Source organism: Nycticebus coucang, chromosome 5 (genome assembly GCF_027406575.1).
Source record: "Nycticebus coucang isolate mNycCou1 chromosome 5, mNycCou1.pri, whole genome shotgun sequence".
Lineage (NCBI taxonomy): Eukaryota > Metazoa > Chordata > Mammalia > Primates > Lorisidae > Nycticebus > Nycticebus coucang.
The window spans coordinates 266,059-286,563 of NC_069784.1; the positions used below are offsets into that span (position 1 = coordinate 266,059).

Below are 20,505 nucleotides of genomic sequence, written 5' to 3' on the forward strand. Positions count from 1 at the left end.
CTCCACTGCTCCAGTGCTGACTTATCACGTCTGCATGCTAATGTGTGTTGCTCGGTGCAGAATGAATTCTGGAGAGAAGAGGGGATGAGTTTCTAAAAGATTATCTCCATTTATAATGTGAGCAGCACTCCTTTAAAATCTTACAATACTTAATAAGCCTGGTATTTGAAATAAAATCTTTTCTGTGGTCTAATTATAGAGATCGATATTATTATCTCAATGTCTTAATGTGAGTTAAGTTTGAAGACCTTTTTTCTTTCCCTTTTCTGAAAGGAAGTCCAGCTAATTTATTGCAAATGAAATAAGTATTTTGGAGGAATAGGTTGACATTTAGCATTCTGGCTTGAAAACCCTCTGGCTGTTGAATATTTAATGTGCTGCAAAGCATCCTTAAAAATTAAATATGAATGAGTTTTAGAAAACCTTGCAGTGCATGAAAAATTGAGATTTCCCCTTTCCCATTTCAACTGTGTCTGCCTAGGGAATCTTAATTATTTTTAGTGAAGGTAGTGTTATATATTTGATCAGCATGGGGACATCCTAAATAATGAAGTTAATATCAATAGAATCTTTTTGAATAGTATCACAACAGAGATTTACTTTGAATTTTGAATAAATTATTAGCTTTATCTCTGGAGGATAGTCATTCTGTTCCTGTTTTATTTTTGTTTAAAGTTAAACTTGAAATCAAGTGACCAGAGAAGATGCCTTTCTTGGAACGAAATCTTCTAGGTTTGCTGCTCTGCTAGAAGCGGCATTTTACTATATGGACTCAGTGAGATTCAGAATATAACAAACATTTGTGTAGGGTCTCTGAAAAGATGCATTTTTTTCTTTTGCTGTTTAAAAACTATTCTAATAACTAATGGTATTCCCATAATTTAATTACATTAGAATTAAAGTGAGACTCTTGAACTGGAATTACAATGTTGACATTGACATTTTTAAAAATTCATACCTATATTTCTAATCATACTTCCTACCTTTTGTTGGGTTCTAGTACCCTGGTTTGAGTTTCTGTTATGAATTAGGGAAATGGGCTTTGAACTCATGAAACTATAGTCTGATGTTTGTTTTGTGCATAAGTTATGCATATTTCAAAAATGTTTATAATTAAATTCCTTGAATTTTTCTTGAGAAATTCCTTTTCTAAGAGAAATGGCTTAATGTCTACACTCTGTTTTAAAAAGATGGGTAACTTTCAGGAACTATACTTTTAATGTTTTTCTGTCTTTGCAGTAACATAGACAATGTTGCTTCTTTCTCTCTTCCTTTCACTTTGATGAGGCAAAACTAACATACTCAAAATGGAACCTGTGATTGCCGGTCTGGTAATCACCCAGCTACTGTATCCTTCTGGTGTTTTTTTGATGCGTTTCTTGACACTCCAAAACCAGTGCGCAACTGAGAGCTCAACATCCCCTGTGTCCACCTGCCTTTGAGGTCTAGAGCCATCACCTTATTCCAGCTGTCTATTCTCTGTTTTGGTTTATTGCAATAGCAGCTATAAAAGTTAACTTTTGGGCGGTGCCTGTGGCTCAGTCGGTAAGGCGCTGGCCCCATATACCGAGGGTGGCGGGTTCAAACCCGGCCCAGGCCAAACTGCAACCAAAAAAAAAAAAAAAAAAATAGCCGGGCGTTGTGGCGGGCGCCTGTAGTCCCAGCTACTCGGGAGGCTGAGGCAGGAGAATCGCCTAAGCCCAGGAGTTGGAGGTTGCTGTGAGCTGTGTGAGGCCACGGCACTCTACCCAGGGCCATAAAGCGAGACTCTGTCTCTACAAAAGAGTCTTTTTTTTTTTTTTTAGCAGATATCATGTGCTGGCTACTGTGTTACTGTGGTTAATGAATTATAAAACACTCTTAAGTAGAAAATTGAGAGTGGGGAGGAAGGAAACTTAGTGTTTAGGTAATGTGCCCAGGCTACTCGGCTGTTGGCTGAGCTTGGAGTATGAATCCAGGACAGCCTTTGGTCCTGATATTCATATTTCCCTGTATGTGTGGGTTTTTTGTTTGTTTGTTTTGCAGCAGAGTGTTACTCTGTCACCCTGGCTAGAAAGCCATGGTGTCATAGCTCATAACAACCTCAAACTCCTGGGCTCACGTGATCCTCCTGCCTCAGCCTCCCAAATAGCTGGGACTACAGGCATGTGCCACAATAAGTGACTAATTTTTCTATTTTTAGTAGAGACAGGGTCTCATTCTTGCTCTGGTTGGTCTTAGATTCCTGAGATCTGGAAGGCCTGCCTCAACCTCCCAGAGTGCTAGGATTACAGGTATGAGTTACCATGCCTGGCCCCATATTTAACCCTATATTATGTTTTCATTTGCAAATAGGTTTCATTTCCCTCAGTTGCTACCAAATTATTCCATAGCCCAGATCAGATAGATTCCTTCCCCTGCTTTATTATGTTAGTTTAGAGCAGCGGTTCTCAACCTATGGGTCGCAGCCCACAGGAACTGTATTAAAGGGTTGTGGCATTAGAAAGGTTGAGAATCACTGGTTTTGAGACTCCTTATTCTTTTTTTTTTCTTTTTTCTATTTTTAATTTTTTTTAAGTCTTTTGTACATAGATCATAAATACATTTATGCCATTTTCAGTGTGTTGATTATTTGTACAAATTGGAGTGCTTACATCATACTAATCAACATAGCTTTCACCTCATTTACCCAATTACAGCATTAGGACATTTGTGTTCTACACATGATAGATCCAACTTGTACTTGCAATGTGCTCCATAGTTGTGGTCCCCCTACTATTCAGAAGGGGAGGGGGTGGGAGGGAGACTCCTTATTCTTACAAGTTTTCAAAGTCTGGCTTCTAGGTCCTTCATGTTTTTGCCCTAATCTACATCTTTGTCCTATTGTTTATGATTGGTAAGGATTAACTGGCTAGCATAAAACAAAACAAAAGATGATTTCGCGGCTAACACTGACAGTTCTGTAGTTAGGATCACTGGTCTCCTGACAGCACAGTGCCTAGTGGAAAGAGTTAGGTGTCCTTTGTGGTCAAGATCTAGTAGCACAGAGCTCTTCCTTCCAAACTAAAAGTCATGTTCGGCATTTCACTGTAACTTAATTGGAGGGACTCTGGGTGCTGCATTGAGGCTGACTCCTGGCGCTTGAAGAGTTTAGCAATACCTGGGGCCTTTGAACATTTCCAAGTTCACCCCCCAACCACAATGAGTCCCATCTTTCCTTTCTAGGATTTGAGAATAGCAACTTCTTAAATGATTGGTGAAAACTTAGCTTTAAGAAACAACATTTGAGATGAAAATCAAGGTCATTGACAAGATCTGGGGAAAATTAAAGAAGGACCGAATTTAAAAATAGTAAAGATATATAGTGAGATATACCATTAGCCTTATTTTCCTGGTCATGGTGAAGAGTGATACAGGGTAGCTTTGTTTTTGATTTTTGGCCATTGATTCTTCCCTGGAATGGTTGGTTAAGATTGATCTCAGGAGTGTCAGCATTCCAGTCTCTATTTTTGTTTAAAGAAGCAAGAGTGAATCCATACAAATACTTCTTTCCCAAGCCTCGATTTTCCCAGCAGGAAAATTTTAAAAGTCTAAGGAAAATTTACAGGCAATAATTATATATCAGATTTAGCCCATTCCATAATACAACACAAGTCTGTTCATTGCATGGAATGCTTCTCTGCTGGTTTCATTCCTTAAACTTGAAATTAATGCATTGTGGACACAACAAAAAGTGTCCTTATTTCCTGCCTCTCCCAGTCCTCTTTGGAAGGGGACCTTCCTGAGGTCGTCAAGAGTCGGCTGCAGGGATCCTGCCTACTGTGGCCCAATGCAGTCTTATCGCCGAGGCTGACACAGAGCAAACCAATTTCATAGTGTTTATGAAGTCTTCTAGGCTTCTTGGTTATTAACTAGGGTTGAAGAGATTGAGAAGAGAGGAATCCCAGCAAATATCTAATTAAGGCAAGAGTATCAGGTATCTCAGGATTCTTGATACCTGACTAATAAGTCTGCCTTTTACTGTCCCTTGGCTTTTCATTAGTTAGTGACTTGGGGTGACTTTGTGTTGTAAGAGAGAGAGAAAGGACAGGCCGGATGTGTGCTGAAAAGATTGCCCTGCTCAGTTTACTCTGAGAAGTTAAGAAGCCAACACAGCCATTCACTCTGTAGACCCATCATCTACAGACACATGTGTATAGAGCATTTCTTAGCTTACTTGCTTATCCATCCTCCCCCATCAATGTCTCTTTGTAGCTCAGACACACAGACCTTGCTGCCTCAGCACAGGCTGGGCGTGTCTATGTGCTAATGTTTGGTGACACTGCTCTGTGGCAGGAAGATCTCCCGTGTTACGGTTCAGGGTAACACCAGACTCTCACACTGTTACCCACATGCTGGCAGCTTCTGTGCAGCATTATAAAGTAGCCCTGTACCACATGTAAAATATGGCACTCCACTGTGCTCTGGGAATTCAGAGATGAATAAGGACCAGGACTTCTTGTCTTCCAGAAACTCACAAGGTGAAGACAGAGAGGGGAAACTAGACGTGTGAACAAATAGTTGTGCTGCCCTTTGTTTTGTTGTTAGAATGACACGAGGCCCCCAATGCATAAGGATTAGGAAAGACTTTCCAAGGAGGTGAAAAGTAAGGGCTCCTTAATCATGAATTTATCAGGCAAATTATAGCAAAATGCATTCTAGACAGGAAGGATGCCTATCTGGACAGCTCTCTGTGCTGTGAGCTTCCAGGGGTATGTGGTTCTCTCAGGGCAGATGCCTGGCCTGTGCCTCCCTCAGGAGTTTACTAATTGCCTGTCTACTATGGGTTGGTTCTAGGTGCTGGGGATACAGAACAAAGCTCTTGTGTCCTGGCAGCATACAGACCAACAGGAGGAGGCAGCCAAGAGTAAAACCCAGGGCTTGTCAGGCATAAGTGAGCTACTGGACTTGTTATTTTGCAGAAGACAGCATTTGCGTAGAGCTTGGAGGCCAGCTGGGAGCAAGCCCTCTGCCCTTCAGAAAGAGGAGCAGGGAGTGCTGAGGCCCTGCAGAACAGCGCGGCTTTGAGGAACAACCCGGAGGCTGATACTTAGAGGGCGGGTGGAGTCAGGAGCCAGAGAGAGGCCCAGCAGGTGTGTGTGCATAGGTGAAGACTGGTTTTTACTCCGAATTCACTCGGGAGACTTTGGAGAGTTTTGGTTCAGGAAGTGGCCAGAGCTGTGCCCTAGAGTCAAATATATAGAGCCACATTCAAATCCTAGCCCTGTTATTTTTTAGTTGTGTGTGACTCATCGTCCATAGAATGATGTTCAGTGTTCTCAATCTGAAAGGTGGTAGTGGAGTGCGGAGGAGGAGGAATAAAGTAGCAGCAGCAACAGTCCTGGTAGCAGGTGGCAGCAGGTAGATAGGCCTCTACGTATTGATGTCATTTCCAGAGCATCAGCTGGAGAAGGCTGAAGCTAGGACAAGGAGGTGCATCACCATGCCCAGCAGCTTGGGGGGCAGAGGGACCCTGAACCCAGCTTTGCCGCTGGAGAACTTAGAGTTGTAGGAGAACAGCATCCTTGCCACGTGCTGGACATGTGACTTTGTGGGAAGCTGCTGTGTCTTGCATAAGGCTGAGCCTTTGTTTCCTCATTTGTAAACAGGGACACTGCTGTACCTACCTCTCTAGATGGTGGTGAGGTGGGGTTAGGGTTCAATCCTTCCTCCTTTCCCCTCAGCAAGCCCCCACTGAGAGCTGCTTTCACTTATAATTCTGAAATTGGTGGACACAAATAGAGTTGTTGTTAGTGCCTAAAGATTTAGAAATGTCCCTTGGTCCCCTCTAAGTGGTTTAGCAGTAATGGATATTGCTTCTTCCTTTTCCCTTCCTCCCTCCCTTCCTACCTGTTAAGAAATTTCTTTTAGGTAGAACTTTCTTTTAAGTACATTCCAATGGAAATTTGGATTTATACAGAAATTTATTATGGGAAGACCATTACTGACATTTCAGAAGCTTCGCCGTAGAAGTGTTCCAATTTGAAAGGCTCCTTCATGTAGAACTTTTCCAACAGTGCTTAACAGGACACCCCTGTCAGTACTCCTAGAGGACTTTGTCATGCTGACTCCCTTGGCTTCCTCTGGACCTGGGGACTCATAGTAATAGAGGTGGGGTCCAAAGAATCTGCATTTTATAACAAGCAAACCAAGATTGTTTGTGTATATTCAGATTTGGTAGGTGCTTCCTTACTGACAGAAATCCAAATTCTATAACTGTTCCTGAACACCTGCTCTATGCATCTGTCCTCACAGGAATAGTAACTGATTATGTCCTCAAAGCTACAGCCATTAGGTGGATGTTACTGAGATGGTTCCGTTCCCTGAGTCTCCTGTGGACAGGGTATAATTCAATGGTTTTTAGTATATGTCTAGAGTTATTTTAGATGCAATTTTAGAACATTTTCATTATTCCAAAAAGAAATGTTAAGCCTATTAGCAATTATCCCCAAATGTGGATGTCATCATACTCATTTTTAGAGACAGGAGGGTAGAAGTTCTGGGTATTTAAGCAACTGCCTTCCACTCCACAGTAAGTGTAGAGCCAGCAGTGGGAACCCAACCTCTACTCCAGAGCCCAGGCTGGTCCCACTGGTCCATACTCCTCCCAGGAGCTCCAGACACATTAAATGTTTACCTGGTGGGAAGAATAATTTTACGTTCTGATTTTGTCTTCATTCAGTAGTTTGGTTCATTTATTTTCCCTTCCTGGCATTGAAGAGTATATAAAAATGGTTTTGTTTTTAGTTTGGTATGCAGTGCAGTCAGATTTTTTAAAATTATATGATAAATTAACAAGGTAAAAAGTATAATAGTTGAAGATTGAACTTAAGAGATTTAGTCCTTTCTCTGGTCGGTGACCTATCATACACCTTCACTAAGCCTTGATTTCTTCTTCTGTCAAATGAGTAAGTTGTACCAAATCTTTTATTTATTTGTGAGACATTTATTGGACATGTGTGAATGATTATGCTAGATATTTAGAGAAAATGACAACAATTTTAATAGTAGCTATGCTTAATTGGGCAAGACCAGTATGCTGGATGGTATCCTAGCTGGTCATGCCATTTAATTCTAACAGTGAGCCAATAGGTGGTTATTAACATTCTGTTCTGCCTATGTGGGGTTGAAGGCATGTTGCTAAAATTCCCACAGAAAAGTTAGGCTTAGAGGTTTAAATAATTTGTCCTGAGTCACACACCTAAGGTGAAGTCTGGATGATGCAAAGCCCAGACCTTGGTCCCACACCAAGCTGCCTCTCCAGGTGGGCAGGAGTTGTTTTTGCCCTTGGTGAGGGTCGGCACTAATGCTTATCAGTAAATATTTGCTATGTACACCGTGGAAGTGATTAGTCAGTGACAGCACCAAAGGGACTTACTCTTTTTTTACTCTGCTTGTATAGGTCCAGGAGGCAGCTCAGACCGCATAGGTCCTGTGGCAGGGTGACTGGGCTCTGCGACCTGCCCCCATTTGCTTCCTGTGTGCAGCTAGACTTTAAGACCATTTACCTCTCCCGGTACTTGTGCTGCTCTGCAGGAGGGAGGGACCTGTTTGTTGAGCAGTGCTGGCTGGAAGGGTCCCTCCCATGTATCTCTCCACTTCAGTGTTGTGCCCCAGGTGCACAAAGCCTTGGGCTACAGTAGGCTGAGAACTGGGCTGTTCTCAGACAGGGTTCCCACCAGGTGCTATCAACAATCGGGAAGGTGACCTTCTCAGGGACCCACCTTACCTGTAGGTCTTTGAAGAGACTTGAAGAAGCCAGTTTGCTGAGTTGGGCCAAGCTAACGGATAGACCAGGGCTGCTGAGGTCACCCTGGAGCTTCAAGGTCAACGTCATTTCCTGAAAAGGCAGAGTTTAGTTAAAGTCCTGTCATTTTAGAAGACTTCAGAAATGCTGGTTTGGGAGGGTTCTTAACATTGAGAATGGGAGGAGGTAGTGCCCAAAGACTTTATTTCTAGAAATAGTTGTTCTTTTTGAAGGATTTTTTTTCTTTAGGTGACTGTGTACTCAGCTCTTACTATTATATGCAAGAAGTACTATACTTGCATTGAACTTCTGAAAAACCTCTGAAGTGGCTATTACTGTCACCTCCATTCTCCACACTAGGAAACAGAGGCAAATCCAACCTCTTCAAAACCACCCTGCTGTAAGTGCCAACAGAGGGGATTTTATTCAACAAACTCCCCTTTTACATTTTTTTTTAACTCTTAAAAATTTGAGGAAAATTTCCACCCAGCATTTTTTTAAATTAAAATTATACTGTGAATCTGAGCCTGGGGAGCCATCACTCAGTCCAGATGCAAATAACCACTGCAGAGTGGGCTGTTGTGTGGCCACAGGGCCACAGGTGTGTGCCCTGTAGCCCACAGGGTCGGGGCGTTGCCACGGTGCCCTCTGTGTGGGACTTGCACCACCTGTCTCGGCCAGAGGCCTGGGGGATACCAGCACGTTAGTATTACATTTATCCCATAAAGGCTGCTTTGACTCCTGACTTCAATTTTTACATTTAAATTCATCATTTTAAAGAATGATTCTGTTTAAATTTTCATCTTAAAAAATTCATCCCATCCATACATGGCCACCACTCCCCAACCCCAAGATATATCCCCTTGATATATCTCTGAAATATATCAAGTTTCAGAGATATATTATAATTAAGAAAAAAATAATATAAGCTCAATTTTTTTAGCAAATAGTTTCTCAAAACAGTCCTGTGACAGAGATTCTTAGCATTAGTCACTTTTCAAAAGTCTAGCAATTGACATCTCAGTAAAATTCTATTTAGCACAATAGTAGCATGAAACTTTAGGCTCACAGTATTTTATAGACTCAAACCCAGTTCCCATTTTATATGTGAGAGAAACTGGTCCTAAGGGGGCTAGGTGACAATTTGCTATTATTATTTAGGTTTGGTGATAAATTTTCCTTTATCGTTTCTGTATTTGATGACTCTACTGAAAAAAAGAATCCATTAAATAAAAGACTATACCAGAATAATCATAGTTGTCTCTTTGGATGTGGTATGATGAACATTTCATGTGAAGAACATCTTAATAGCATCACAGCAGTGTATTTTGAGTGTTGAAAACCAGCCTTCATCTCAGAACACACTACCAGTGCAACCACATTTTAAAACCCAACAGTCGTTTTCCATTAAGTTTTAATTTTTTAAACAGGTATTTCTCATTTTCATTCCACAGCACTACGCTGCTCAAGTGCTGTTGGCTGCAAAATTGAATGAAGCAACCCCTTAGGGTTTCACAATGTTACAGGAGACAGAGACACATGGGGTAACCAGGAAGGCCCCTCCACCCTTGTGCTGGAGGGTGATCCAGTTCTTCTGGCTCTGAGGATTGTTGTGGACCCCTGGGATTCTGACACTTTTCTGAGCAGACTAGTTTTTTTCCCTGTGAGACCTCAGGGTGATAGGTGCCTGGCTCCTGCACACGGAACACAAACATTCTTAAGCCACCTATCTTATCGTATCACTCCCCAACTAAAAGTCCTTTTGACAGCTCTTTATTTCTTGCCAAATATACATTTATTCATTCACCTATTCAAAACACATTTGCTCAGTGCCCATTGTCTGCATAAAATCCAACTCCTCTCCCTGGCACAGAGACCCTGCACAGTCCGGCTGCATCCTTCCTGCTCCCCTTGATTCAGTTTTATAAATGTCCCTCACAATTACTGCCTTAGTATCCTCTCTCTAGAATATGAGCTTTTCTAGGCAAGAAACAAGGTCCTTCCCTTTGAACACTCTATTTCCCAATGTGTAACATAGGCTGCTGTTTACTGAGTGTGTTATAAAGGTTTTTTGAGGCCAAGGGGCTGAGAACAGAAGGCCCCACACGGGTAGGGATCTTGTCTGTTATGCTCACTCTTATACCTCTAGGGTCTAGAACAGCACCTGGCCCAAAGTAGGAGCTTAATAAATACCTTGTTTATGAACACACCGTAGGTGCCAGACCCTCTGTGAATACTCTGAACAACCCAAGCTGCTTTTTTTTTTCCTATTTAAATACTACCTCGAAGTCTAGCTCAAGTCCAACGTCATCAGAATTTCCCATCCATTGAACTCTGACAGCACCTTGGGTCTGTGCCAGACATGCTGAGTTCATACGAGAATCCGTGTTGCCTTATTCACTTATTTTTTTATTCTTAACTTCTCCCAACTAGACAGTGAACTTCTTAAGGGTATGGGGGTACATTTCACATGGCTTCTGACTCCTTCAGAAAGGACCTCTGAGATACCAATTAAAGATCAGCTGTTCGAGTATGGAAGGCTGAGCATTTCAGGGTCTCTGTTGTCCTTGATGGTCTGCTCTCAGGGGCCTGCACCTCTGCGGGTATGCACAGCACTGACTCTGGAAGGCTTAAAGTGCCACCCCCAGAATATATGCACAGCCATTAAATACCTCCTTTTTTTTTTTCCAAGGTGAAACAAAAATTGCTTCAATGGAGATCTAGGGGTTGGGGTTGGGGGTAGTTTGAAGTTATGAGAGTGAGAATAGAGGAGTGGAAATGTGTCCCCATCTGCAGTAAGTCTGGTCAACTGGACTTTCCGTCTCTGAGAGGTTGCCATGTGTGTTGTCGTGGATGTTGCTTATGGTCGAGCTGCATTGCCTAACAGCCGAATCTTTCCAACATGTGGAACTGATTTGGCTTTTTTCATTGTACTGCCTTTGAAAGCCAAAATAACAACAGAAAATCCAATAACCCTTTAGGACCTTAATTGCTTTGGGAGAAGTGTTTCTGTCTTGGTTTCTTTGCCTTTGTCCTCTGGTTCCTGTTGGTTACCCACCACTCTCCTGGTTTTGAAGTCCAACAGGAAATCAAGTGATCAAGGCTAGGGACTTTGCTTGCTGAGATGATGGCCTTAGATTTTCCCTGCTGAATCAGAGTGCGATTGGTTCCTTTCTCCCAGCAATTTCTTTTGAGGGATAGAGTGGACCAAAACAGACCATCCTTTGTGAAGGTGACACTTGTCACAAGCTTGTGACTCCTCCACATGTTTTCTGACTATTCAGAACTCGTGTTGATTTGAAGGGTGTTAAAATTAAATGCCATTAGACTAAGGGGTTCATGATTTTAGTTCTTTTGCATATTTGAAACAACAGAGCAGCTGTGCGTGTGTGTACATGTATGTTTTTAGAGCCAGAAGAGAACAGGGAAGGAAAAATAGGGGCTTGCGAGAAGAGACTTTTTTTTTTTGTAGAGACAGAGTCTCACTGTACCGCCCTCGGTAGAGTGCCGTGGCGTCACACAGCTCACCGCAACCTCTAACTCGTGGGCTTACGCGATTCTCTTGCCTCAGCCTCCCGAGCAGCTGGGACTACAGGCGCCCGCCACAACGCCCGGCTATTTTTTGGTTGCAGTTTGGCCGAGGCTGGGTCCGAACCCGCCACCCTCGGCATATGGGGCCGGCGCCCTACTCACTGAGCCACAGGCGCCGCCCGCGAGGAGAGACTTTTTAATAGGTTGCTGAGAAAATGCTCTTTTTTGCTAGCTGGTTGAGCAACCAACCAAAATAAAATAATGGTGTGTTTAATTTAAGCCTAGATGAGCGGATATACACTCATGTGTGCTTACTGTACACAATGCGCTGTGCTGAGAAATCCAGGCATGGGCCAGTTATCAGAGAATTCACAATAAGTTTAGAACCTAGAAATTCAAAAGATTTGAAGGAAATCAGGTAAAATGTAAACAGTCCTGGTTTCAAATCTCCTATAATGAACATATTACTTTGGTTGTAGCATAGAGACTGTTTGCTCCAGGAGTTTAGAGAAGGGAGAAGTTACTATAGGTAGGAGGTTGTTAGGATGAAGTGTGCACTTGAGCTGGTGAAGCGTACATACTGGTATTTTCACTCTTCCCATATATCCCAACTATCCCAGAATGACTATAATTAGCATAATATTTTTAATACTCTTCAAAGATTAACTATGGCAAAATAGAGTAATAGAATGACTATCATAATGGTGCATGAAATACATTCATGATGTTTTTAGTGCACTCTACAAAAATTCATACCCCCACATTTATGAGATAAATGAGTTCTAAGCAAAGTACTAAGGGCCTGGCAGATGTTAGAGCGAGCACTGGGTGAACCTTAGTTGTTGTTATTTATAGTAACCTTAAAGCAAAGTCAGGAAGCCTGTCAGGCTGGATACGTTCCTGGGCAGTTTTATTCTCACACAGTCGTCTGTTGTGTCACTGATGAGTTTTAAGTTCTCAGTGTAAGCCTCTTTCTCTGCTTTGTTATGAGAACCGAAATAGCCCAGTTTCTTGTAAGTCAGTGTGGCATTCAAGATCTGGTTTTTATAGTGAGCATCAAACATAAGCTGCTGAATTTATTTTCTCCTCTGAAAGCTCTTGAGGTGTTGATCCAGCACAAGTGGCTCTTTTCAGAGTCCATTTGTAACTCTGAATGTGTGCCCCTTTTTTAGTTTGACAGCTCTTTGGAAAATGTTTGACTTTATCTGTCACAAAAGAAGTATGTGCTCAATTTTGATATGAGAAAGAGGAAACAATTATTTTAGATTCACTATTCACAGGCAAGCCCTGTTACTATTTTGGTCAATTTCTAGACTTTCTCTTTACATAGAGGACTACTCATAAACTTAAGAGTAAGGCAGGGTTTGGTCTACTCTGGGCAAGTTAACCTCTCTGAATCTCAATTCCCTCATCTGTAAAATGACATAGTAACTAAGAGTTATTATAAATATAAATGAGATAATTGCTGTGAAGCACCTGGGTGCATTCTGGGCCCTTGGACATGTATCTGCCGACGTGGTGGTATATGGTACTCCCCACCCCCCCACACATACACAGTAGAACTTCTATACAGTGAGTACCCAAGGGACTGTAACAAACTGTTTGACATACAGAGGTGGCCGCCATAAAGCACTTCCACTGAGTATGTGATGTGCATGTCGGTCAATGAAAATTAGGTCACCTTAAGGAGGTGCTCAACATGGGGCAGTGATCACCTGTGGAGGGCCCACTATAGTTATATTTAATGCTGCTTCAGAAATATTAATAAGACCTTTATAAGTGGCACCTGTGGCTCAGTGGGTAGGGCACCACCCCCATATACCGAGGGTGATAGGTTCAAACCTGGCCCTGGCCAAACTGCAAAAAAAAAAAAAAAATTTGGCTGGCGCCTGTGGCTGAAGCGGCTAAGGCGCCACCCACATACACCTGAGCTGGCGGGTTTAAATCCAGGCCGGGGCTGCGAAACAATGATGGCTGCAACCAAGGGATAACCAGGCGTTGTGGCAGGTGCCTGTAGTCCCAGCTACTTGGGAGACGGAGGCGGGGAGAATTGCTTGAGCCTAGGAGTTGGAGGTTGCTGTGAGCTGTGATGCCATCACACTCTACCCAGGGTGACAGCTTGAGCCTCTGTCTCAAAAAAAAAAAAAAAAAAAAAAGACCTTTATAAACATGCTTTTAGTAGCTGTATAGTATCTTTTTGATTGGTGGAAGAGTAATTTAATCCTCTATTGTTGGGTATTTAAGTTACTTACATTTTTGTTTTTGATAGTAACCTTTTCAGTATTCTTGGCAAACAATTTTGTGGGGCATCTATGTTGAGAAAGAACAAATTCAGAGATTAAAAAATGACTAAGATTTATAGCAACAGATTTTTTTTTTAACCTCAGATTGCAGAATGATTAGCCTCCTCAGAGATTGTCTTTTTTCTTGGGGCTTCCACATGTTTAACACTGTGAGAGGTTAAACAGTCTGGTAAAAATCAGATGATGTCTAATCTGGGCAGATTCAATTTCAATTTCAATTTCAATTCATTCAATTTCAATTTCTTTAAAACCTGGGAGATTATTCATGGGGACAGCATGGCCATGTGCTTTCTTTCTTTCTCTCTCTCCCTCCCTCCCTCCTTCCTTCTCTCTCTCTCTCTCTTTTTCTTTCTTATTAATATGAGAAACCATACAATTAGGGTAGTGTGTCTGCATTTCTTTTTTTTTTTATTTATTTTTTTTTTGTAGAGACAGAGTTTCACTTTATGGCCCTCAGTAGAGTGCCGTGGCCTCACACAGCTCACAGCAACCTCCAACTCCTGGGCTTAAGCGATTCTCTTGCCTCAGCCTCCCGAGTAGCTGGGACTACAGGCGCCCGTCACAACGCCCGGCTATTTTTTGGTTGCAGTTTGGCCGGGGCCGGGTTTGAACTCGCCACCCTCGGCATATGGGGCTGGCGCCCTACCGACTGAGCCACAGGCGCCGCCAGGGTAGTGTGTCTGCATTTCTAATGTAATGGTTTCTTTCTTGAAACACTGAAATTAAGTTGGACTAATTCCCTTTCCAGTGATTTTTTTTTTTTTCTTTTCTTTTTTGGAGTTTGTTTAAGTGACAGGGCTTTCTCTTTTAGTCTTAGCGTTGGTTGGCTTCTTGAGGTAACAGTGAGGATCTATCTTTCCCTTCCCTTTGGCCACACTGCCTAGAGCCCAGGAATGGATCCAGAGCTGAATAAAGATGTCAGTGAACTGTCAGCCATGTGGGCTTGACACAGAGACCCAGAAATAGCTAGAGAATAAGCTTTGAATAAAAACTCAGTCCACATTTTCTTAGCAAAGACCAGGGAGGGAGATTAACAGAATCTCATTAGGCTTGTGAGGTGCCTATATCTTCGCTGAGGTGTTCTGCTGCTTCAACATGGAGTAACGTTTGACAGAGCTGTTGGTGAAGGTGGGGCGGACTGTCTGGGCCCAGCATCTTTTTTTTTTTTTTTTTTTTATTAAATCATAGCTGTGTACATTGATATATTCATGGGGCATCATTCACTAGCTTCACAGACCGTTTACCAAGTTTCACATATACCCTTGTAAGATGCACCGCTGGTGTAATCCCACCAATCCCCTTCCCTCCGCCACCTCCCCCCTCCCTCCCCTCCCTTTCCTCCTTCCCTCTATTCTTAGGTTGTAACTTAGCTTTCATGTGAAAACCCTAAATTAGTTTCATAGTAGGGCTGAGTGCATTGGGTACTTTTTCTTCCATTCTTGAGATACTTTATTAAGAAGAATATGTTCCAGCTCCATCCATGTAAACATGAAAGAGGTAAAGTCTCCATCTTTCTTTAAGGCTGCATAATATTCCATGGTGTACATATACCACAATTTATTAATCCATTTGTGGATCGATGGGCACTTGGGCTTCTTCCATGACTTAGCAATTATGAATTGGGCTGCAATAAACATTCTGGTACAAACATCTTTGTTATGATGTGATTTTTGGTCTTCTGGGTATATGCCCAGTAGAGGGATTACAGGATTGAATGGCAGATCTATTTTTAGATCTCTAAGTGTTCTCCATATCTCTTTCCAAAAGGAATGTATTAATTTGCATTCCCACCAGCAGTGCAAAAATGTTCCCTTTTCTCCACATCCGCGCCAACATCTCTGGTCTTGGGATTTTGTGATATAGGCTAGTCTCACTGGAGTTAGATGGTATCTCAAAGTAGTTTTGATTTGCATTTCTCTGATGATTAAAGATGATGAGCATTTTTTCATATGTCTGAAGGCCGTGCGCCTGTCTTCTCAGAATGGGAGAAGATATTTGCAGGTTATGTCTCTGACAAAGGTTTAATAACCAGAATCCACAGAGAACTCAAATGCATTAGCAAGAATAGAACAAGGGATCCCATCGCAGGCTGGGCAAGGGATTTGAAGAGAAACTTCTCTGGGCCCAGCATCTTATTAAACACTCACAATTGTTCTCTGCCCAGCAAAGAGGGATTCTCCTGCCATTTGTCAAAAAGGCTCACTTAATTTGGGAGATTTGGGAGGGAAGAAATGATGGGCTGGGAGGGTGAGTCAGGGAAGGGGCTCTTAAGAGGTGGGGTGGCCACACCCTTCCCAGGATATTTGTCCCTTTTTTCTCTCTGGGAGTAGATGTAGGAGGAACTGTATTCAATTTCAATTATTATGTAACTTTCTCTTTTAGCTTTATTGGAATTGAACGTGTGCTTTGGGGGAGGAGAGAGGAAGGCAGTGTGTAGGGGATAAACGGATGGACTGTGCAGGGGGAAATTTGATTAAATTACATCATATGCATTTAGAACATCCAGGTTGGCAGAAACTCAGATATAGATACCTTTTTCCTTGCTGGAAAATTCAGGCTTATAAGGTAACATGGCAATGTTCTATACTTAAAGTATAAGGGAGCAATTAATACATAGCCTTGAGGAAGGCTCTGGAGACTTTATCTGTGAATTGCTAGGTGACTGCTCTGCTGGTACAGCCCCAGTTTCATGTGAATTATGGGTTGGGGGTTAGGTTTTTCTTTGAGTACTTATAATAGTCCAGTTAATAGATTCTTGCTATCTTTTTGCTAAAATGTATAGTTTAAAAAATATATGAAAACACTGGAGTGTATTTTAAAGAGACTGCCTAGAATATATGTTTGAAGTACATTTACAGAAGTATAGTATAGATACAGAAAGGGCACAACCTTCAGTGGACGGCTTGATGAATTCTCACAGCAGTGAGTGCAGCCGATAACCAGCACCCAGATCAAGAAACAGGACATCCCAGCATCCCAGAAGCCCTCTCTATACCCTGTTCCATTAATTTTTTCCACAAAGGCAAAACTATCCTGGTTTCTAATAAGGTAGATTAGTTTTGCCTGGTTTTGAACTTATTATAAAAGGAAGTGTATATTTTGTTTTCTGGAGCCTGGCTGCTTTCTCCCAATATTGTGTTTGTGAGAGTCGTCATGTTCATGCACGTTGCAGCTTACCATCCTCATCACTGAATAGTCCACATTTGCACACAGACCACAATTTAATTTTCTGCTGCTGGTAGGCATTTGGATGTGTTCCAGGTCAGGGCTATTGTGAATAGTGCTGCTATAAACATACTCTGTGCTTGTTGTCTCCCTGTGAACATACAATCACGCTTCTACTAGTGGATACCAAGGGTGGAATTGCTGGGTCTTAAGATGTGTATATAATTAACTTTAGAAGATTCTGCCCATTACAAAGTGTGTGTATTAAAGAGGGAAAGGTCAGTTTTGTCTTTAAATCTGTACTCAGTTCCCATGAGCATAAGAAGAGACATTGTTTCCTATTAATTTCAGAAGCAAATTTAACTAATAAAGAAGAGTTTCTATTTAAAATAACTTTTTAGAATGCTGTGTATTTTAATGATCTTTTTACTGTGTCATAAAGCATACCTTTACTTTCAGTATTTGATGAAAACTTTTAAGAACAAGGAGGCATAATGGGCAAGGCTGGGTGGCCCAATCTTTGGCTTCACTTCCAAGGATTTTGCAAACTGAAGAAAGTTACTCCTGACTCCCTTTCAGGTGTGTTCAAATTGAGAAGTCAAATTTCTGGAATTCCTTTGGCCCTCCATGGAGCTGGGATAAGGGCAGGAATGGGATGCAGACCGCCCAAACTCTGCCACCTGTGCCCTCACCCTGTTAACTGTGGGGTAAACCAGCCCCAGGACTGAAGGAACAGAGCTGCCGTGATCACTCGTCATTTTCATGTTTTAGGAAGATTTTTTCCTTTCCATTTCCATTTTTCCAGTCATTTAATAACCAAGAAAATCTTTTACCCCAAGTTCTCATTTTGGGGTATGTCTATCATTTTGAATTTCTGGCTCTCACATTAAAAATGAAACCCCTCAAAACCCTGTATTCTATTTCTTTCATGATTTCACATAGCAATAGAAAGTAATAAAAAAATAAAACCTTTGTCTGGAACTCCTGGTATTTTTTTGTTTGTTTGTTTGTTTTAGTTTGGTTTTCAGAGAAAGGGTTTTGCTTTGTCCCCTGGCTGGAGTGCAGTGTCATGGATCACAGCTGACTGCAACCTTGAACTCCTGAGTTCAAGTGATTCTACCACTCCATGCTCCCTCCAAGTAGCTGGAAATACAGGCACATACCACCACAGCCAGCTAAGGTTTTCTTTGCAGTTTTTGGCCAGGGCCGGGTTTGAACCTGCCACCTCTGGCATATGGGGCTGGGGCCCTACTCCTTTGAGCCACAGGTGCCACCCAGTTTTTTGATTTTTTTTTTGTGGAGATGGAGTCTCACCATATTGCCCAGTCTGGTCTTGAATTCCTGGCCTCAAGCAATCCTCTCACTTTAGCCTCCCAAGGTGTAAGGATTACAAGCATGAGCCACCACACCCAGCCTATCTGGGACTCTTTAATTACCCCTGACATCATATCTTGCCTAAAATATAATGGATAGAACAAAACTAAACCTTCATATTTTCCTCCATGCAGGTATTTGGATTCTGTAGTGTGAATATAGATGCTAAGAATAAATTTGTTTAGTAGTTTTACTAAAACCTAGGCTTGTTTTTAACTTAAGACTAGATTTAGGCCTCAGCACTAAAGTTTTTTATCTGTGATGTACATCCTACCTTTTGAGCTATGATTTTTTAAAATCTGTAAAATATGGTTTCAAATCACCGCCTTGCCTACCGTGTATGGTTGTTGTGAGGATTGAATGCAGTGATTCATGTGAAATCGTAAACTACAAAGGTACTAAGCCTTTTGAGAGCTGGGCTTAGCAGGCCCTGTATTTTAAGAAAGACAATTACCGTCTGTTTACCTGGAGCGTGGTGGAAATTTGCTCTGTGCCTTGAGATCTTGTCACATACTGAGCCTGAACTTTTAACCTGGTGCCAGATGTGGCTGATGGGTTGAATTAGGAGTTACCTGTCCTGGTCCTACTGACCTCTTACTAAAGTTCTTAAAGTTCCTCCCCACCTCTTATTCCTGCCTCCTGGGGAAGGAGGGGGACAAAAATTGTCTCCTTTGGTGGTAGCCCCAAACTCTGATGGAACAGATCATCTTTCACTTCTGGGTTATAGAGTTGTATCAAATAGGTGAGTTGCAGAATCACCACTGCTCACATCTAAAACTTATTTCTTACTTTTAAACTTTTCTTTTGCCCATCCACCTTTATTAGGTTAGAGACTATAAATATACTCACAAGCCACAAGAAGATCTACATAAAAATCTTAGTAATTCTTACTGTAAAGTAATAAATGAGTAAAGTAGGGAATAAAATAGCCTCTTGGACCCTTCCTGGTTCACATTCTTTATTTATTCACCTTTCTTTTAACAAAAAGGAGAAGGAAGCATCTATTTTGGCCCGTGGTGGGCGTTGGCTTGAGTGGGTAGGGCTGGACTAGTGTGTTCCTCCTTCATTGGTCACCTTGTGGGAAATGCCTTCCGAGATGGTATGCTGCTACCAATTAGAATAAGAAATTAGCTACATTCATCAAGATCTGAAGGCATTACATGAGTTATGTCAATTTTTAATAAAAATGCATTCTTGGTGCTAAACTCTTTTGATTATCAATTGTATAAAATATAGAATATGCTCTCAGAGCATGAAGTGGTAGTAATGACATTGACCAACTTCTAAAGCAGTGGCTCTCAACCTTCCTAATGCTGCGGCCCTTTAATACAGTTCCTGTGGGTTGCGACCCCCAGGTTGAGAACTGCTGCTCTAAAGCATCAAATGTAGCGAACCAAGTTGTTTCCCAGAGAATCAGGAGCTCAGAGTTGTAGATATGAAAGTCTATAGGTTCATAATCCTTTTTCCAAAATGAGATGGCTTCAGAATTCAGAGTCCTAATACCCCTTGATCATGTGTAAACCACTGCCAGCAAGATCTGGGGGCGGGCGGGGGGGGGGGAGGACCTCCTAATCAAATATGTGAGATCTTCCTCAGAAAGAAGGAAGGGCACCATGTTCAGATAGGACTATAAGTTCACACTGCATCTCAATTCAGGTTAGCATTACCAGCAAAAAAGTTTAGGTCATATTTTGCTAACAAATGTGATATGCAAAGCTTTTGATTTCAAAAGCTTTTGAATTTTGGAATTACGCATAGGGATTGTTGATCTGCATTATGTGGTGGTGGTAGCTGCTGGTGCTATGTGCAAAGCAACTGAGTAGCAAGTTCTCGTGAGACAGTTGAGTTAGGAGTATCAGATCTGGAGCTGCACTGCTGGTGATTTGGACTGAGCTTTTAAACTTCGCAGGGTCTTGGCAGGGTGTGGTGGCTCATGCCTATAATCCCAGCACTTGGAAAACCAAGGCTACTAGAAAAATGCAGAGAAAACCTTCCTATCAGCAGGATCTTTTTAAGGAAAGAAAGTGACAATGAGCATCTATTGAGTGTGCAAGTGGCCCTCTGGAGAGTGACGGGAGGTGCCTTGATGGCTTGTAATTACGATTTTCCAGACTGTAATTCCAGCCCACCTGTCCCAAGGTACTTTGCTCCCTACCCCTGCCACCCCCAGCAGCCTGCCCTTCTTCATCTGCACTTTGTGTGGGTGCACAGTGTTGGACGAACTTGGCCCTTGTCTTCCCATCACAACCATGCAGGTGTGTTAGGCCATCTGGGAAGCTGTCCCAGATGCTGACAAACCCTTGGCAGAAGGATAGAAAGGAAAAAGGAAATTTTGGCTGACATTTCCAGGTCTGACTCCTAACTTAC

At 42.1% G+C, this 20,505-nt stretch overlaps 1 protein-coding gene across 2 annotated transcripts in view; it reads left to right on the forward strand.

Moving 5' to 3' along the window:
• Window positions 1-20,505, forward strand: part of CACHD1 (cache domain containing 1) — a 217,843-nt gene that overhangs the window by 55,488 nt on the left and 141,850 nt on the right. The gene's annotated exons all lie outside the window — the stretch shown is intronic.